Source organism: Lucilia cuprina, chromosome 4 (assembly GCF_022045245.1).
Source record: "Lucilia cuprina isolate Lc7/37 chromosome 4, ASM2204524v1, whole genome shotgun sequence".
NCBI classification, from domain to species: Eukaryota; Metazoa; Arthropoda; class Insecta; order Diptera; family Calliphoridae; genus Lucilia; species Lucilia cuprina.
This window is the reverse complement of record NC_060952.1, coordinates 95166351-95184724: the sequence shown is the minus strand read 5'-3', so window position 1 is coordinate 95184724 and position 18374 is coordinate 95166351. Positions and strand designations below refer to the sequence as shown.

The 18374-nt window shown below is 30.8% G+C and overlaps 11 non-coding genes across 11 annotated transcripts; 2 read left to right on the top strand and 9 right to left on the bottom strand.

Annotated features, from left to right (window-relative positions):
• Positions 1-3890: 3890 nt before the first annotated feature.
• Positions 3891-3964, bottom strand: Trnat-agu. The gene has a single exon. It is a non-coding gene; the product is annotated as a tRNA-Thr (tRNA).
• Positions 3965-4366: 402 nt separating this feature from the next.
• Trnat-agu lies at positions 4367-4440 on the bottom strand. Its single transcript has one exon. It is a non-coding gene; the product is annotated as a tRNA-Thr (tRNA).
• Positions 4441-4712: 272 nt separating this feature from the next.
• Positions 4713-4786, bottom strand: Trnat-agu. The gene has a single exon. It is a non-coding gene; the product is annotated as a tRNA-Thr (tRNA).
• A 187-nt stretch (positions 4787-4973) lies between these two features.
• Trnat-agu lies at positions 4974-5047 on the bottom strand. Its single transcript has one exon. It is a non-coding gene; the product is annotated as a tRNA-Thr (tRNA).
• A 416-nt stretch (positions 5048-5463) lies between these two features.
• On the bottom strand, positions 5464-5537 carry Trnat-agu. The gene has a single exon. It is a non-coding gene; the product is annotated as a tRNA-Thr (tRNA).
• A 302-nt stretch (positions 5538-5839) lies between these two features.
• Trnat-agu lies at positions 5840-5913 on the bottom strand. Its single transcript has one exon. It is a non-coding gene; the product is annotated as a tRNA-Thr (tRNA).
• A 272-nt stretch (positions 5914-6185) lies between these two features.
• On the bottom strand, positions 6186-6259 carry Trnat-agu. The gene has a single exon. It is a non-coding gene; the product is annotated as a tRNA-Thr (tRNA).
• A 975-nt stretch (positions 6260-7234) lies between these two features.
• Trnat-agu lies at positions 7235-7308 on the bottom strand. Its single transcript has one exon. It is a non-coding gene; the product is annotated as a tRNA-Thr (tRNA).
• Positions 7309-7424: 116 nt separating this feature from the next.
• Positions 7425-7498, top strand: Trnat-agu. The gene has a single exon. It is a non-coding gene; the product is annotated as a tRNA-Thr (tRNA).
• A 589-nt stretch (positions 7499-8087) lies between these two features.
• Positions 8088-8161, bottom strand: Trnat-agu. The gene has a single exon. It is a non-coding gene; the product is annotated as a tRNA-Thr (tRNA).
• Positions 8162-11550: 3389 nt separating this feature from the next.
• On the top strand, positions 11551-11624 carry Trnat-agu. The gene has a single exon. It is a non-coding gene; the product is annotated as a tRNA-Thr (tRNA).
• Positions 11625-18374: the final 6750 nt, after the last annotated feature.

Genomic DNA, 18374 nt, shown 5'->3' with positions numbered 1-18374 from the left:
AAATATTCTCCTTTACAAAGACTTTCTAGTTCTTAAGGGATTTCACAGCCTCAACGTGCATTTAGGATATTAAAGTTATTAGATACCTGATATAACAGGAAGCCTTGAAAAATGTCCTTGTCATCATTATGCTCACATCCTCTTCTTAATAAACACCATATGTAGGTCAGAAACTTGTTGACCCTTCTTATTATATAAACTCCTTTGAGTTCCCATGCGAATTAATTCCAAACTCACTTACGGAAGAAGAACTCTGAAGAAATGTTCTCTTTTACAAGGGTTTTGTTGTTCTTAAGGGATTACACAGCCTCAACAATCTTAGGGTCTAGTAGAAGTTTGTACTGAAATCGTTTTATTGTTGTTAAGGGATTTCACAGCCTCAACAATTATAGGGTTTAGAAGAAATCGCGTTGAGTGTTTCCAGTCGGACTGTCACACTTAAATGTGTTCAGTGTTCCCATGGAATATGGAATGATTATGACGTTCTTTGACAGATAGTATATCAGCATAGTATTTAAACAAAGTGGTTGGTCTTTCAGCACTACGACCTCGGTTTGATTATTTCTCTAAAAACATTGCATTCTATTCACTACATTGCCCTTAAATCGCAACAGATGTGAATATGATTTTCACGTTAAACCAGTTTCAGATGAATGTGTTTCGATGGTTTAAGATTAATGTGTACCAATGGATTCGAGATGTAGTTTTTGGAGATTTGGAAGCATTACACAATGAAGATTGTTATCAAACTCAATGAGAGCTTTATAAATCGTTTAGAGCGACTGAAGCAGCAGATTTGTCCGTGTTTTGACGGTCTAAACTCATGGTGCTCTTAACACCGGATGAAAACAATACGTCGACCAACGACCATCCCTTCACAGCACGTACAATAACAACGGGAGATGTGGGAATACCACTTGACTTGAAGTCATGCATTTGAACATGATCTTTCCTAACGTTTACTAGCAGTAGGATTTATCTAAAAGCGGGAAAATTACATACCAATTCTGTACCGAATTATTATTTGCGATATAAAATGGATTTATTACAATAGCTGGAGACATAAAGCGATCTTATGTGAAGCTGGGCCAAACAGTTAATTAGACACCAACAGCAAATATCCATAGCACTAAAGTAATGCTTTGTGGGACCAAAAGACTGTTGTTTATTATAAACTGTTGAAATCTGCCAAAAATCTTTAAAGGGAATTAAAACCGAATGGAACTGATTCTTTTTAAGCTAACATTGGTCAATAAAGCTAGCATAAATTACATAAAGCGATCTTATGTGAAGCTGGGCCAAATAGTTAAATCGACACCGAAACCAAATATGTGTGGCACCAAAGTTATGCTTGTTGAAACCAGAAGATTCCTGAACTCTTGAAATATCCCCGAAACCTTTAAAGGGAACTAAAACCGCAGGAACTCATATCAAGCTGGCATTGGTCGATAAATGACCAGAACATATTGCCCAACATGAACGAGTATTATTCCATAACAACAATGCTCGGCCATAAGTTGACATACCAATAACTGTGAAAACCAATTAGGACGACGTATTTGGGAAGTTTTGCCCCATTCGCCATATAGACAAGACCTGATCAGATTATTATTTATTTACAAAAAATTATAAAAAAAAGTCATATAGAATCATAACTAGAGATTAATGAAGAAAGAATCTTTTAAAAGTCCTTGAATTCGAAAAAGTCTTAAGAAGCAAAAAAGATTCCGAATTAGTGAGTAGTTGGAAAACAAACTATTCTCGTTCTAACGCTTTATATAGAAGAGTAACATTAACCACTTTTTAGTATTCGCTGACATATGACAGACTAGCTTATGTCATATTTGACAGCTTGAGAAAGTTCGTTTGAAACAATTTTTTTAAAGTTTCATTTTTAAATTGGATTTTTGGATCTTGTAATAAGTTTTGATTTTGATTTGAATTTTTCAATTCCATAACAATTCAATTCCACAAAAATAATTTGAAATTCAATATCTTTTCATTTTCCTCTAATTTAATAACAATAAAATATTTAACAGCATTTAAACTGATTAAAAAAGTAGATTTAAATGCGATTTTTTAACTTAGTATTAAACTGATAAGAAAAACTGATTTTAAACTTATTTATTTTATAGATTACAAAAGAGAGATATGAACTAAAATGAAAAATTTGCAGCGACACAAAATGGAGGTGTGGTTACCACACACAAAACCCAGAATAAAGAAATAATAAAAAAGAAATTATGGTATATTTTACGAAAAAAATCACTAAACACACAGTAGTTTGCAACAAGAAAAAAGCCACATTAATAAGAAGCAAAACATAAAAACCCAACGGAATAGCAACAAACGACGGGCGTTGCCCAACACCAATACCACAAACGACATCAAGGGAGAGTCTGGGAATCGAGTGAGTATGAAGCATAAAGGTAAAAAATCAAAAACTAACAGACAGACGATTACAATACAATTGTGCGCGCGCGCCGGACTGTAAATTACATGGAATGTTTATGGAATGGAGCAAGCAACACAATGGGGAAAAAAATAAACACTAAAACCAACCACAGATTCAGTTTTACATTTTGTATATAAATTTTTATTTTCTAAATGGCAGCCTAGACTTGTAAAGTAAAGAAACCAAAAAAAAAAAAAGAATATGGCTGCTGGTTAAAATGTAAAAAAAAATAATCAAAGAAAATAACAAAAAACAAGATGCTTCCAAAACATAATAAAAAGAGAAGAAAAAAATCAGCACATTAAAATAAAAAGACATAATTTTAAAGACTGTCAGTGGTTACGAGAAACAAAACCAAAAAAAAAAAAAAACAACAACAAACACTTGTACAAAATACCCAGCATGTGTTGTTGCAAAAGGAAACAGACTGAGACGACACCAACCGAAAAAATACAAAACTTAACAACAAGTGTTTAAGAGGATTATAAATAAAGCTGGGACTTAGAACGCCTTTCAAACCGAAAGATTAAAAAAACTAAAGAAGGAAAAGTCAAGTACCTAGTTATTAGGCAAAAACTACAAAAATATTCGGTATATTGTGCAAGATTATTACAGAGTTCTTTTCAATTCAATATTTAAGACTTTAATTATTGCTGTAACTAAGAATTTTAGAGGAAAAAATAGTTTTAAATGGTTTTTTAACATACATTTTTAAAATGTCAAGATTAGTAGTAAAAACGATTTAATCTTAAACTAATTGACAGTATTGTTTTATTACACACTTTGGTTACCAGATTAGTTAAGTCAAAATTGAACGCAATTATTGTTATTGTTGGAAATCTTCAAGACTTCCAAAAACTTCTCCAAGAAGACCAGGCGCGGATACACGGAGGGAAACGGACTAGACTATAGACTAGAATATAAGCTAGAATATAAACAAGACTATAGACTAAATTATAGACTAGACTAGACAAAACTATAGACTAGACTATAGACTGAACTATAGACTAGACTGTAGACTAGACTATAGACTAGACCATGGACTAGACTATATATAGGTTAGACTATAGACTAAAATATGGACTAGACTATAGACTAGACTATAGACTAGACTATAGACTAGACTATAGACTAGACTATAGACTAGACTATAGACTAGACTATAGACTAAACTATAGACTAGACTATAGACTAGACTATAGACTAGACTATAGACTAGACTATAGACTAGAATATAAAGTAGTCTATACACTAGACTATATACTAATTGCTTGACTTTAAATTAGATATTCTAGACGTTTTGACTGTAAAATCTTCAAACTGGCAACACTGCCCAAATCATGCGGCCAAACATGAAAGCTTAATATTCCATCTTGACTACTTCGTCATCAATGTATGGTAATTTCTACAAAAAAAGTAATCTACATTTCAACGAAGGCCCCGGCGAGATTCGAACTCACGATCTCCTGTTTACTAGACAGGCGCTTTAACCAACTAAGCCACGGCGCCCTATAAAAATCATAAAGATGAAAACTTTTTTATCACAAACGTTTAATGTAAAAAGTTCAGAAAAGAGAAGTCACATATCAACGCCCCAGCACTAGTTATTTATTTGATATTTGACTACAATTTCTTTACAAACTATTTGATAAAAACTTTAAAATAGAGTTAATATTCTCTATAAATATCTAACATATTGATAAGATATCTTCACTTTCTGTGATATATATCATCTTGCACTTTTCTATTATCTTACATTTTCAATTATATTAATTGTATATCGTAGAGAGTACCACAACATGTTTCAATATACAATTAATATTTTCAATTAATTATTTAATTAGTTTTCAATCAACTGATAATTGATTTTGAAATACAAAAGCGAAAACACTAAAAATTTTCACAACTTGAAGGCCCCGGCGAGATTCGAACTCACGATCTCCTGTTTACTAGACAGGCGCTTTAACCAACTAAGCCACGGCGCCCTATATATGACTCGATTTTTAGCTATAATAATAATTTCAAATACATTTAGCCCGATTAAGGATATATAAACAACATATTTTAGCAATTTTATTAGCAAAAACTTTGTACCAAAATACCAGCAATGTATTACACGCAACTCCTACCAATTAGAGAGAAAAAACTATTTAACAGATTAAGGGGAAATTTTAAAATTCCTCTAGATTTAAAACGTTTAGAGAATTCGTAAAACGTTGCTAAATTTTTTGAAAAAAAAAAATATTATTTTCGACAAAGGCCCCGGCGAGATTCGAACTCTCGATCTCCTTTTTACTAGACAGGCGCTTTAACCAACTAAGCCACGGCGCCATGTTGAAAATTACAGAAATTCTAAAAAATTTCTTAAAAATTGAAATCGATTTTATTTTCTAATTTACAATTAAGATTCAACTATCAATGCGATAAAAACTTATTAAAAAATTCAATTGTTTATCACAGAGGATGTATTAAAATATGTAACTCCCTATCAGAGAAAAAATAAAGCTTTTATCCACAAAGGCCCCGGCGAGATTCGAACTCACGATCTCCTGTTTACTAGACAGGCGCTTTAACCAACTAAGCCACGGCGCCAATTATTTTCGTGAAATACTAAAAGGGTTCATTAACCAAATCAATTAGAATAGAAAAGAAAAAAACTCTGCTGGATCTGTGTCTTGTTTCTTGAAAGTTACAGATCACGGGCACTGCGTGGTCCAGAATCTTTAAATGTTTAAAATTGTTCAGATTCTAGTCCTTAAAGTACTTGAAAGTTTATTATATATATATATATATATATATATATATTATATTATATTATATATATATATATATTATATATTATATTATATATTATATATATATATATATATATATATATATATATATATATATATATATATTATATATATATATATATATATAAAGGATCCTTCTTAAGACCGACCCTGTCCCTTTAAAAAACGAAGCACTTCACCAACTATTAGAGGAATGTGCTGCTTTCCACTTGAAGGCCCCGGCGAGATTCGAACTCACGATCTCCTGTTTACTAGACAGGCGCTTTAACCAACTAAGCCACGGCGCCAGTTGTTCGTGAATTAAAAAATATTATCAAATAATTGGCAAATTAACTAAAAGCATATCAAAAACTAACTTTTGTATAGAAAATTTTTCTACCAATACAATTCTCAATTAGTTTATTATTAATTTTTAGGCAAACTTATTGTCTGACTTTAATTGAAGAAATCCTTTAGTGATGAAATATTTTCTAGAATTTTTTCCTTGGATTCTTTAAAATTATTTGCATTTCACCGAAATTATTTGTGATAAAAATTAAAGCTCTCCTCCTCGGGTGGGAAGGACGTTTGCTTTATATCTTCACAACAAAGGCCCCGGCGAGATTCGAACTCACGATCTCCTGTTTACTAGACAGGCGCTTTAACCAACTAAGCCACGGCGCCCTATAAACGCCTAAGCAGTTTATATTATGTTATATTTAAATATCAAGTTTAGAAAGAATTTTTCAAAATTTAAACAAAATCTTTAAAATAAAGTTATTTTTTTCGTTATACATATCATACTGATAAGATATCTTTTTCTAATAGATTTCATCTTGTAATTAAATTATTGTATATCTTAGAAAACCTAGCGATATATAGCGATATATTTCCAATCAACTGGTTTTCAATTAACTAATAAATTCAATTTTAAATACAAAAATTAAACAACTCAAAGGCCCCGGCGAGATTCGAACTCACGATCTCCTGTTTACTAGACAGGCGCTTTAACCAACTAAGCCACGGCGCCCTATATCTGGACCGATTTGTAGTACTAATATTAATTTATTATAAAATTGGTTAGAATTGGGAGTATACTTTAAACGATTTTAAAAATTTATTTAAATCTTTTAAAGAACTCACAACCAGGGGCCAAATTGTGGAATACGAAAGCGATCAAAATTTGAAATAAATATTTTTAAAATTAAATTTCCCCCCAGATAACAATTGAATACTACTCACCTGGGAATATGCCAAGAGAAAATCTAAAAAGAACAAAATATAAAATAATTCAGTTAATTTGATTCAATTCTTTAAACAAAAAACAATTATTCAATTCACAATCGCTGTTGTACAGTTGTATCGTAGTCAGAGATACAAGCCGAGGCGGCTCAAATCGGCGGCGGCTGGCCGCCGGTAATATTTTGAAAGCCGCGCCGCTGCCGACTTCTTTCGGCTCAAAAGCTAAACCGGCTTAAACTTAACCGCTGATTAAAATTGGAATCGCTCATGTATTAAAGAAACTAATTTCACCAATTTGAACGGAGTTGCCACTATTTTAAATTCTTATGACAAATTAAGAATGAGTTGCCACATAATATTGTGCTAATATTAAAATGTTGAAAACTACTATAAATGTCCATTTTCTGCAGAAAAAAACTTATAAAGTGACAGGTTTCTATATAACAGATTATTATACAATATAATACACGCTTATAAGGTCAACTTCTGAAGAAAAAGTTAAATTGAGCCGACAATTTAGCCGCCGCCAATATTTTCTATAAGCCACCGTCGCCGATATAAAATGGTTGCGCCGCCGCCGATTATTTTGCATCGGCTTGTATTTCTGATCGTAGTATGTCGTAATTTTTTCAAAATTGATTTGTGTTTGTTTTTGAAAAATTTTTATGACATACAACGCTAAAACTATACGACATCGACTGGACAAAACTGTTAAATTATAATAAAAAATTAACACTCTTTTCTAAGTGTTTTTCCCACACAAAGGCCCCGGCGAGATTCGAACTCACGATCTCCTGTTTACTAGACAGGCGCTTTAACCAACTAAGCCACGGCGCCATGTAATTACCGTTATTCATAGAATTTTTTCTGTAATATTTCTGACACGATTAAAAAAAACTAGTCTGGCAGCTTTGTGTTTTTGTGCTTGAAAATTTGTCATCTAAATTTTATAGGGCGCCGTGGCTTAGTTGGTTAAAGCGCCTGTCTAGTAAACAGGAGATCGTGAGTTCGAATCTCGCCGGGGCCTAACAGTAGAAAACGCTTTAAAAAGTGTTATTTTTTTCTTCTTTTCCAAATCTATCCTATCTGTATATTAGCAGTTTTTCATCTAGTCTATAAAATTTAATCTGTTTCCTTTTATGTTAAAATTTCCTCTTTAACCCCTCTATAATCGTTTTTCTCATGACGTGTTTTTTTCTTCAAAACAATTTAAATTGTAGTTGATCAAACTCTAACTGACAATTTGATCGACATTAACTGTTGCTGCCGTTTTGGCAAATTGCAACAGACTTACTGTTTTTTGCCACCATTAACTAAACCAATTTGCCTATTACTATTGAACTGAAATCATTAACTATTTATAGACAAAAAAAAAAACGGACAAACAAAATGTAATAGAAAAATACTAGTTTTTCTTTTCTACAAAATGATTGATCAGAAATCTGTTAATGTCTAACACACTCAATTACAAGTGACACTTTAATTGATGTTATGATAAAATGTTGTAAATGAATAACAAAATAACATTAAAAGTAAATTGATTGAGATAAATTAAAAAAAAAACATATATTATTACGGTTTAGAATTAATTATAAAAAAAATAAATTCCACTACAAAGGCCCCGGCGAGATTCGAACTCACGATCTCCTGTTTACTAGACAGGCGCTTTAACCAACTAAGCCACGGCGCCATTTGCTTCAGTGTTGCCCATTTTCTTACATGTCTACGGTGCAGTATGTTCAGTGCTAGATGTTTCTCTTTTTATATATTAAAACATTTTAATTTGTTTGCTTTAAGTTTAAGGTGTAATTTATAAACAATAATAATAGATAAGTTATTTATAAAAATAGATGTATGTACACACACATGTACATTGTTATTAAGTACTCTCTTATTGAAAACATATTTTGAATTTGTAATTGTTTATAATTTGAATGGATCTCCAAGTAAATACGTAAAATAATGATTAACAAATCAAAAATAACTTTAAGGTCCAAGCATTAGGTGGAGGTTTAGGGATTAAATTAAAATTTATTATTAAAATTAATCCTCAAATGTTGGTTTTTAAATACTTTTTAAAGCATACTTCACACGATCACACTTTACGTGCGTAAAGTAAGGTTCTATAAATCGACTTTCAAATAATCGAAAAATCGACTTTTTGTCGAAAAAAGTCGAAGTCGACTAATTTGTTCAAAAAAAGTCGATAACTCGACTATCGTCTGTGAAAAAAGTCGAAAGGTCGACTTTGTTAATGAAAGTCGAAAAGTCTGAAAGTCGAAAAAGGTCGATAAGTCGAAAAAAGTCGAATAAAGTCGAAAAAGTCGAAAAGTCCAAAAATGTCGGAAAAAGTCAAAAAGTCGGAAAAAGTCGAAAACTCAAAAATTGTAGAAACAAGTCAAAAATAGTCGAAATTTTTAAAAAAGTGGAAAAAGTCAAAAACTCAAAAATAGTCCGAAAAACTGAAAAAATAGTGAAAAAGTTGAAAAAATCGAAAAGTCGGAAAATGTCGAAAAGTCGTCTATTTATAAAATACTTATAGTCGAAAAATCGACCTTTAATTAAATGCAAAAAGGCCGAAAAATCGACTTTTCATTTCAACTATAGAACCCTAACGTAAAATTCAATGAAAAAGTAAAATTAAATTCCATCCGTACAACAAAAAAGAGAATAAAAGTTAGGGTTCTATAAATCGACTTTCGAATAATCGAACAATCGACTTTTTGTCGAAAAAAGTATAAAAGTCGACTTTGTTCCAAAAAAGTCGATAACTCGACTTTGTTCCAAAAAAGTCGATAACTCGACTATCTACTGTGAAAAAAGCCGAAAAAGTCGACTTTGTTAATAAATGTCGAAAAGTCGTAAAAAGTCGAAAACTCGAAAATTGTAGAAACAAGTCAAAAATAGTCAAAATTTTAAAAAAGTGGAAAAAAGTCAAAAACTCCAAAAAGTCGAAAAATCGACTTTTCATAAAATGCAAAAAGTCGAAAAGTCGACTTTTAACTAAATGAAAAAAAGTCGAAAAGTCGACTTTTCGTTTCAACTATAGAACCCTAGAAAAAAGTCGAAAAAAGTCGACTATTTATAAAATACTTATAGTCGAAAAGTCGACTTTTAATTAAATGATAAAAGTCGAAAAGTCCCATTCGTACTCTTGTACACAAAATTTTGACAGATTATATTACTTGAGCAATCGTGTAAAAGTTAAATTTATTTGAAGGTTTAAGCGTACAATGGAGGTGGTTTAAACTTAAGGAAGAAATACAAAAGTCTAAACAGCGATGCAAAAATAATTAACAAAATTTTTATAAAAATAAATAATTTTTATTTTATTTATTAATTAGTTAAACTTAGGGACACTTAAATATACATTTTTTTTATTTTAAGTTTTCATTTATTATACCCTACACCACTAAGGTGGTGAGAGTATTATGCGTTGTGCTGTCAAACAGTGACGTTTTCCTTGTTGTGTATGGCAACACTGCGATATTTAATCTTGTTCTTAAAAACATCAGATTAAATTTATTTTTAGATACACTAATCTGATTATTGATTAGCATTTGATTACCAACTTTTAAACACGCTCTAAGAATTAGATACTTTTGGACAAAACAAAGATTAAAAAACTTTAAATAAATTAGATTTTTTGGAAATTTTTAAGTAAAAAATATTTAGAATTTAAAAGGGTTCACTAAATTTTAAACTTAAAAATTATAATATTTTTATTGAAATTTTACATTTGTTCAGGAAAGAATCAGTGATCTTAGATTTTAGTTATTAATTTTTCTCTAAGCAAGATCAAGAATCATTTTTTAGTCTCAAAAAAAAAACCTCTAAACATATTTTTTTATTTCGTAAGATCGATAATCATAGATTTTCTTTAGTTTTAATTTTTTAAAAGAACGTCTAATGATAAAATTATTTCTTTAGCTCAAAATGTTAGTTTTTAAAAAATATCAAAAATTTTCTTTTTTTACTTGAAACCCTTAAACCATAAAGTATTTAATTAATTTTGAATTTCCATTGATCATGTGCCAAAGGGGGAAAATTTTGATTCGAATTGAAATGAAGAATCGTGGTGTTTATTATTTTCTGTTCAAAACTTCAGGGAAAGGAAATTTCAAACTTTATTTCATAAAAATTTATTTTTGCTCAGAAAGATCAGCATCAATCATAAATTTGTATTATGTGTGACATCCCTCCCTAAATTGAAAATTAAAGATTTTTTTTAAAAAAGTATTTTTTTTTGTTTAGCAAGATCATTTAATCAAAATTTTTCCTTCTGCATGATCATATATTTCTAACTCAAATCCATTGATTTAAGTTTTACAAACTTATCATTTAAATTATTTAAACTGAGATTGATCAGTTTAAATGATTATTTTAGAAACCTTTCTATTCTTGATCATATATTCTGATTATGTTCGATCCAGTGGTCACAGATTTTATAATATTTGTGGTTGTATGAGCAAGATCATATTATTATTTCCTGTTTGTTAGACAAAAAGATCAGTATTTAATGATTCCATTAAGATCGTAAATTTTTGTATTAAATTATTGTTTAGCAAGATCAGTGTCAGGATAACTTTTATTTTTTTATTATAATATAATATTATAATATCAAACAGAATTTATGTTTTCTTTAATTTTTAGTTTTTAAAATTGACATTTAAAAAAAAAGATCACCGATCAGTTCGATGTTACAGTCCCGAACTATATATTTAACCTACCATTTAGGGCAGGTGAGGGGGGGGGGGTATTTTTCGAATGCATTGACTCTTTATCGAAGTGATTATAGATCACGATCACAATTTTTTATTGTTTTTGTTATTGTTTTAAAACCCCTAAATGTTAGATTGCTTTCCTAAATTTGTTTAGAAAAAAGTTCTAAAAATATATACGTTTTGATGTCTTTCCATGATAACACATATTGGAACAACTATTTATGACCTATCTCGTCATAACATCTCTCTATAAATAATTTTATAGTCATTTGGTGTTACTAATTTAAAGAATTTTTCAGATATGTATGTGTGTCATTCACACTTACGAAAATCTATTGGCTAACGGTATTTATAGGGCGCCGTGGCTTAGTTGGTTAAAGCGCCTGTCTAGTAAACAGGAGATCGTGAGTTCGAATCTCGCCGGGGCCTTTGTGAGTTGGATTTTTTTTTAATTTTTAATTATTTTGAATATTGACAAGTATTAGTAAAACACTTTATGAATTAATAACCTTCAGCAAGTCATTGACGTTTCTTGTAATTAGTTTCCTTTATTAAGAAAATAATACTGCTCCAACCCTAACGATAAATAACTAGACATGATCAATAATACCCTAGTAGTCATCTGTTCTTTGATATAATTTAAAATAAAATTAAAAGTAACATTTTACATAATATCAATTTTAATTAAAATATATTCCACTTTCTGATAGAGTAAGTACACGATTATAGGCCATAATTAGGCGGCTGATAGTTGTAATTCTTTCCTAAATAAAAACGAGTGTCACGTACTAAGTTGTGTTAAAAATATTCATTCCTATACACTGGGTGAGTAGTATGTTGGCATTTTCAGTTTGACTTGTTATTATTTCGAAAGTAATTTTCGTTAAATTGTAATTACAAGAAGAACATAATTTTATGTAAGTTGTTTTTTATGTTATCTTCTGTGTGTTTGTTTTATAATAAATAATTGTTCAAGAAAATAAAAGTTAGGTTTAAAACGAATTTTATGGGCCCCTGCATCATCCAAGTTACTCAAAAGTATCTTACACATGATAAGAAGCCGTTTTATATTGGAAGAATCATATTCAATATTTTATTCAAAAAAGTTTCCATTGCGGAAAAATATTCTCTTAGAATCTTTGTAGTGACTTCTAGAATACAACCAGAAGTATATAAACTATCTTCCAGAAGTGATATAATAAATATTTTACAATTATCTTCCAACTATAATTAAGAAGTTACTAAAATATATACTTCCATATAAACAGCATCGCCAAAATTATCGAAAAGTATCTTAAACGGGATAGCAAGGTTGTATTGCTTAGGCGTTTATCTTTCTAACAATCATAATCTAATATTTTATTAAAAAAAACTTTTCATCGTGCTTAGAAAGTATAAGATTGACTTGTTTAAACTGCTTCGTCTGAATGGAATTAAACTACCATTTGCAAACTGTGCCAAATATCTAAGGGTTATTCTTGATAGTAAGCTATCATGGAAACGACAGAGGCCGTAACAGCAATGTACATTTGCAAGAAGGCTATTTTCTTTGGAGCTACCTTTTGATGGAAAGCACTAAATATAAACTTAAATTGTAAAATTCTTTATAAGGTTCTAATGAGAATGTCGATTGTGACAACTCGATCACTGAGTTCAACTTCGACGAAATCCCTATTAGTGCAGCTTAACTGAATCCCAACAGACTTGTGTGCCAGTAAAATAGCACTCACTACTGCATGGTCTCACAGACCATATGACATGCTAGTATTACTGATAGGATAGGAAATCTTTCCTCCAGAGAAACTTCAGTTTCGTCATTTCGGAAAATTCGGATATACACAAATGATTCAAAACAAGGAGAACAAGTAGAGAGAGGTATTTTCTTCCAGAATTTGGAATCAGGATTACTTTCAGAATCGGTAATGACTGTACTCCAATTAAGGCCGAATTATCGGCCAGAAAAAGAACGACAAACTGGCTCTGGTATTATAATATATCGAACAAAGATATTCTAATTTTTACCGACAGTCAAGCTGCAATTAAGTCCCTAACAGGTGTATACTCTTCACCACGACTAGTCCAGAAATGCCGGACATCCTTAAATAGGATGGCCAGACATTCATCGTACTCGTATGGGTACATGGATACAGGCAATAGTATTGCTGATGAGTTCGCGAAGGTGGGTTTTCAGTTGTCCGATTCGGACATTGACCATTTCTGCGGTTTTCCGATAGAGTTCATAGATAACAAGTTGGAGAAATGAGCCAACTTGTACTCAAACAAAAAAGATGAGTAAGAAGAGGACATCTTCGATATCTGGAATATGAACGCATTCATTCGACATTGCGGTTGGATTGACGAAATAAACTCCAATAGCATTGATTAGGAGCTCTTTCATGTCCACAACTCTTTCTTCTCAAACTCTCAATCTATCTTAATTTACGTCTTTCAGCATCTACTACTATTAGTACCTCTAATCCACCTTTTCTATCATCTCTTGCTACAACTTTCTATGTCCGCTTCTTCTTGTCCTTTTAATATACTTACAGGTATCATAAAGGGACCTAAAGGACCCATGTGTTAATCTATCGCAGCCTAAATTACTAACCAACCAAATATGTTCTATCTAGGAATCTTTTAAGTGACTTCTAGAATACAAACAGTAGGTTATAAACTATCATCCAGAAGCGATCTAAAATGTATTTAAAAAATTATCTTCAAACTATCATTAAGAAGTGACAAAAACAAATATTGCCATATTATTCAAAATACTTGCTGTCACAAATTTATTACTAAACTAAACATATTTTCAAAATTATTAAAAAAGAACAACTAAAAATTGGCACGTGTTTGAATGGAAAGAAGCAAACAATTGCGATAAGCAAACAAGCAAGGATATTTTCTAGAGTTAAAAAACAGAAGCAGCTTTTCACAATACTCTTTTAATAATAACTAAAGGATGAGTAGCTAAAACCTAAAAAAAATGAAAATATTAAACAAAAAGTATTAGGGTTTAAAAACTGGGGGTTTTCTTAACAGCAGCTTGCATTACTGAAATGTCATATGTATAAAAAAATTTAATTTAAATTGTATTTGTTTGACCGGGTAAATTTTAGTCCCTGCAAAAAACATCACACGAAGATTTTCCACAAATACGAAATGAATTTTTTGCTGGAACCATATTACGTATGTTTATTAAAAAAAACATTAAAAGAAAAAAATATTTAATTTTTGTAGAATTAAATTTCTTTAAAAACCAGTTTCTACGTGACAGTTAAATTGAAATTGAAATAAGCATAAAAAACAACAAATACAAAATGAAAAAGTTATAATTGAAGCATGACAAGGCAGGTGTGGTGGCTAAAGTAAACAGGATCTTGAGAGTAAATCGCTAAACAAGCCTTATAATATGCGAAAATATCCTTTATTTGAAAAAGGAACTGTGTAGTATATTTGGTTGTTCTTTAAAAAAAAGGATAATGCTAATTATTACCTTGGCACACTTATCATTGGTGAAATGATAACATTAATGAGAAACAGGTTCATTCATCTTTGACTGCATTGTTATTAAAAGTATTTTTGCTTCTTATTTTCATATTAAAATTTGGGTTGTTGCTGTTATAAAATTATATAATTAGGTCTAACTTTAAGGGGGAATTTTTAAAATGGAATTATGTTATTAGTTAACAAAGTATCAGAATATGTTATATTTGAAATTTTAAGAAAGTTATAAGATTTCGCATGAACTTCAAACACTACATGGAGTATGCATGTTAACTGGCAATGAAGAACTCCGGTGGCAATTTTTATACATGGATGTGCCGATCCATGCTGAAGTACTCGAGCTATCTAATCTCTTGTCATAGCTGCCCCACAAGCATAAGCTCAAGCCTAATATGCACACCCCGACAAGGAAAAAGCAATCATTGGTCTAAAGTTAATAGAAGGGGAGACAAACCTCAATATCAGGTGAAATCGATCTTCCGGATATACTGGAAGATGAGCACCCTTCTGATGCCATGAAAGATATTATTATTTAAATGCAAAATCAATAAATTCCAATAATTGCCCTGACAATTATTCCCTTAGCATGTATCAATATATCCATCCAATTGAGATGGCAACGGCAATTTCTCATCAGTTGCATTTCCATGATCATAAAGATTACTCTACGGGATGACAAGAAACCATTGAATACTAACCTGACAATTTCCCAGCATATAGCGACGTCCTACTATGCGACCGGTAAGAAATACCGATCGGGCTTAGCAATCCATCATATGCTGCTTTGTAGAAATTATCCAACCCATTATGTATAGAATATATAAGTCCTTAAAAAAATTCTCGGCCACTACGTGAATCCCGAGGGGAACCTAAACCAACTGACAAGCCGGGGGAAGAGGGCCTCGACAAAGCAAAAGTCTTCTCTTGTCACGAGTTTCAGGAGAACATATCTGAGAGTATGCAGTGGATACAATGTGTAATATTCCTAGAAACACAAGATAAATATCTTCTTTTATAAATCTTAAAACTTTCTTAAAATTTTAAATATCTGTACAATATTTTTGATTACTCTCAAAGACGTAATGATGTTATTTCCGACGCATTGGTTTAGTTTGTCCACTTTCCTTTTTCTCTGTCTTGTATTCGGCAAGTTTAAGTCTTACTGACTCTAATAAATCTTTTGCCTCGTTTGGATTTCATCTTCTATATATCTGGCGTTAACGAGTAACGAGTCGTCTACAAAGCCTAAGATTTTTGACTTTTCAAGTATTCGTAGTCTGAATATCCAGTCGTACATAATGTTACACAATAAAGGACTAAGGACAACCTATCTATCCTTGTGGAACACCCGACGTAACGTTGTATGAATGTTGCCCTTGGTTGGTTTCACACCATCATTCTATTCTATCTAGAAATAGTCCATAGTTATGTTAATTAGACAGATTTTGATTCCAGCGGAGTTGAATGCGTTCTTGATATCCAATGTGGTGTCATTGTTTGGAATAGCAGCTTTTCACGTTCGAGGTTGACGTCATCGATTGTTGATTTCGCCTTACGAAAGCCGAGCTGCATTTGTTCTTCTTTTGCTGTTAGATAACGACTGTATTTCTTTCTAAACATTTCCCTATCGTGTCTAGAAGATATATTATAGCCTGTAGAGTCGGGCTTCACCTAGGAGTTGTCTTAGGGATTAATACCAGTTTTTAGAAGATTAATTTTTAAGAACATAATTCTAGAATTATCTCCTACGACATTTGGACTTTGTTTGGCAACTTTTCTTGTGCGCTTTCAGAGCATTCTCTTCTGTTTTCCTTCCACCAATGTTTAATATCGCCAATTGTATAACATATTTTTAGAATTATCCCCTAGACAGTTGGACTTCGTTTTGCATCGTTTCTTGTGCGTTTTCAGAGCTTTCTTTCAGAGTATTCTCTTCTGTTCACCAATAACATTCGAATCTTCTTTCGACTGTCTTCCCATTCTATCTATCTATCTATCTATCTATCTATCTATCTATCTATCTATCTATCTATCTATCTATCTATTTATCTATCTATTTATCAATCTATTTATCTATCTATTTATCTATCTATCTATCTATCTATCTATCTATCTATCTATCTATCTATCTATCTATCTATCTATCTATCTATCTATCTATCTATCTATCTATTTATCTATCTATCTATCTATCTATCTATCTATCTATCTATCTATCTATCTATCTATCTATCTATCTATCTATCTATCTTTCTATCTATCTATCTATCTATCTATCTATCTATATATCTATCTATCTATCTATCTATCTATCTATCTATCTATCTATCTATCTATCTATCTATCTATCTATCTATCTAGGCGTGTTTTTAGTCTTTAAATTAACTGAAAAGCAAAAACGCTTTGAAAACTCAAATCTTTATTTTCTTAAATTTTAATAAAGTTCTTAACATTCATACGGTAAAATTCTAATAAACCAAATGATTTATGGACAAACTTGTAATGCCACTGGAAAAAACCGCTACCAAGAATGTGACAAATGCTAAACAACCAACAATATAAATTAAGAAAAACTTTAAAAAACTAAAAGGAAAAGATTTGTGGCTTGTGACTCACGACGAAAAATAACACACACACACACTTACTTTTAAAAAATAACAAATAAAATCTTAACATAGCACTTGTTTAAGACCATGACAAACAGAAAAAAAACACGTATAATAAAGCGTAAAGAAAACGAAGAATCTTAGCCAGCTCATCAGATTTCTTAATTTAATTGGCTTTTTGACTTTAAAGGAAGTTTAACAAATAAACAAACAGAATTTCCTTTTCATATGAACAGAAATATGTTAAAACTTCCATAAAGAAAAAAATTTGTAGGTTTAGGATTTTTTCAAAGCAGCTAAACAGTGTTAAGGTTAAAACCATCTATACAAAAAGAAACATTTAGATGAGTAGAGCCTGTTTATCTTAAAGGTTTCTACAGACAAACTGTCTGCAGCTAGTTACAATACCCATAATATAAGAAAAACAAAACAAGCTAAAACAAAGCATCTTAAGCAAAAAAACGACAATTTCGTTTTTAGACACAATTCCAACACCTTGTTTAACTTATTGTTAATACTTTTTTTCTTTTTTTATTTATTCTTATTTTACTGCTTCTGGTTTCTGCTCATATTGGAATGCTTTTGCCATTAACACCTCGTTTTTTTTTTTTTTTTTTGTTTTGTCTTGATCAATGGATCAGTGTTTCTTTTACTATGTATAATGAAAAAAAAAAACCCAAACTAAATCCATATGGGCTTTTGACTGTTTAAAAATGTATGTATGTTTGGTTGTACATTGTCATTTCAAATTAAAATACATTCGCTTGTACTCAATACTCATCCCACAAAATTTTAAAACGATAAACGATCTTATTTTTTTTCTTTTCTTCTTCTCCTGTTGTTTTTTTTTTCTGCAAAGTTAAAAACATGTTGCCTTTTTTATTTAAGTTTAAAAGATTTTTTGTATTAAAATTTTTAGCAGCTACTGGTCTTTAATCGAAAAAAATGTATGTAAGAGTCTTACGGTTGACGTTGTGTTACATTGAAACCACTTGTAAATTAACGAAAACGTGGGAATTTCGTTTGTCATTTAAATGTACATTTGAGTACATGCTTTAGATTATTCTTA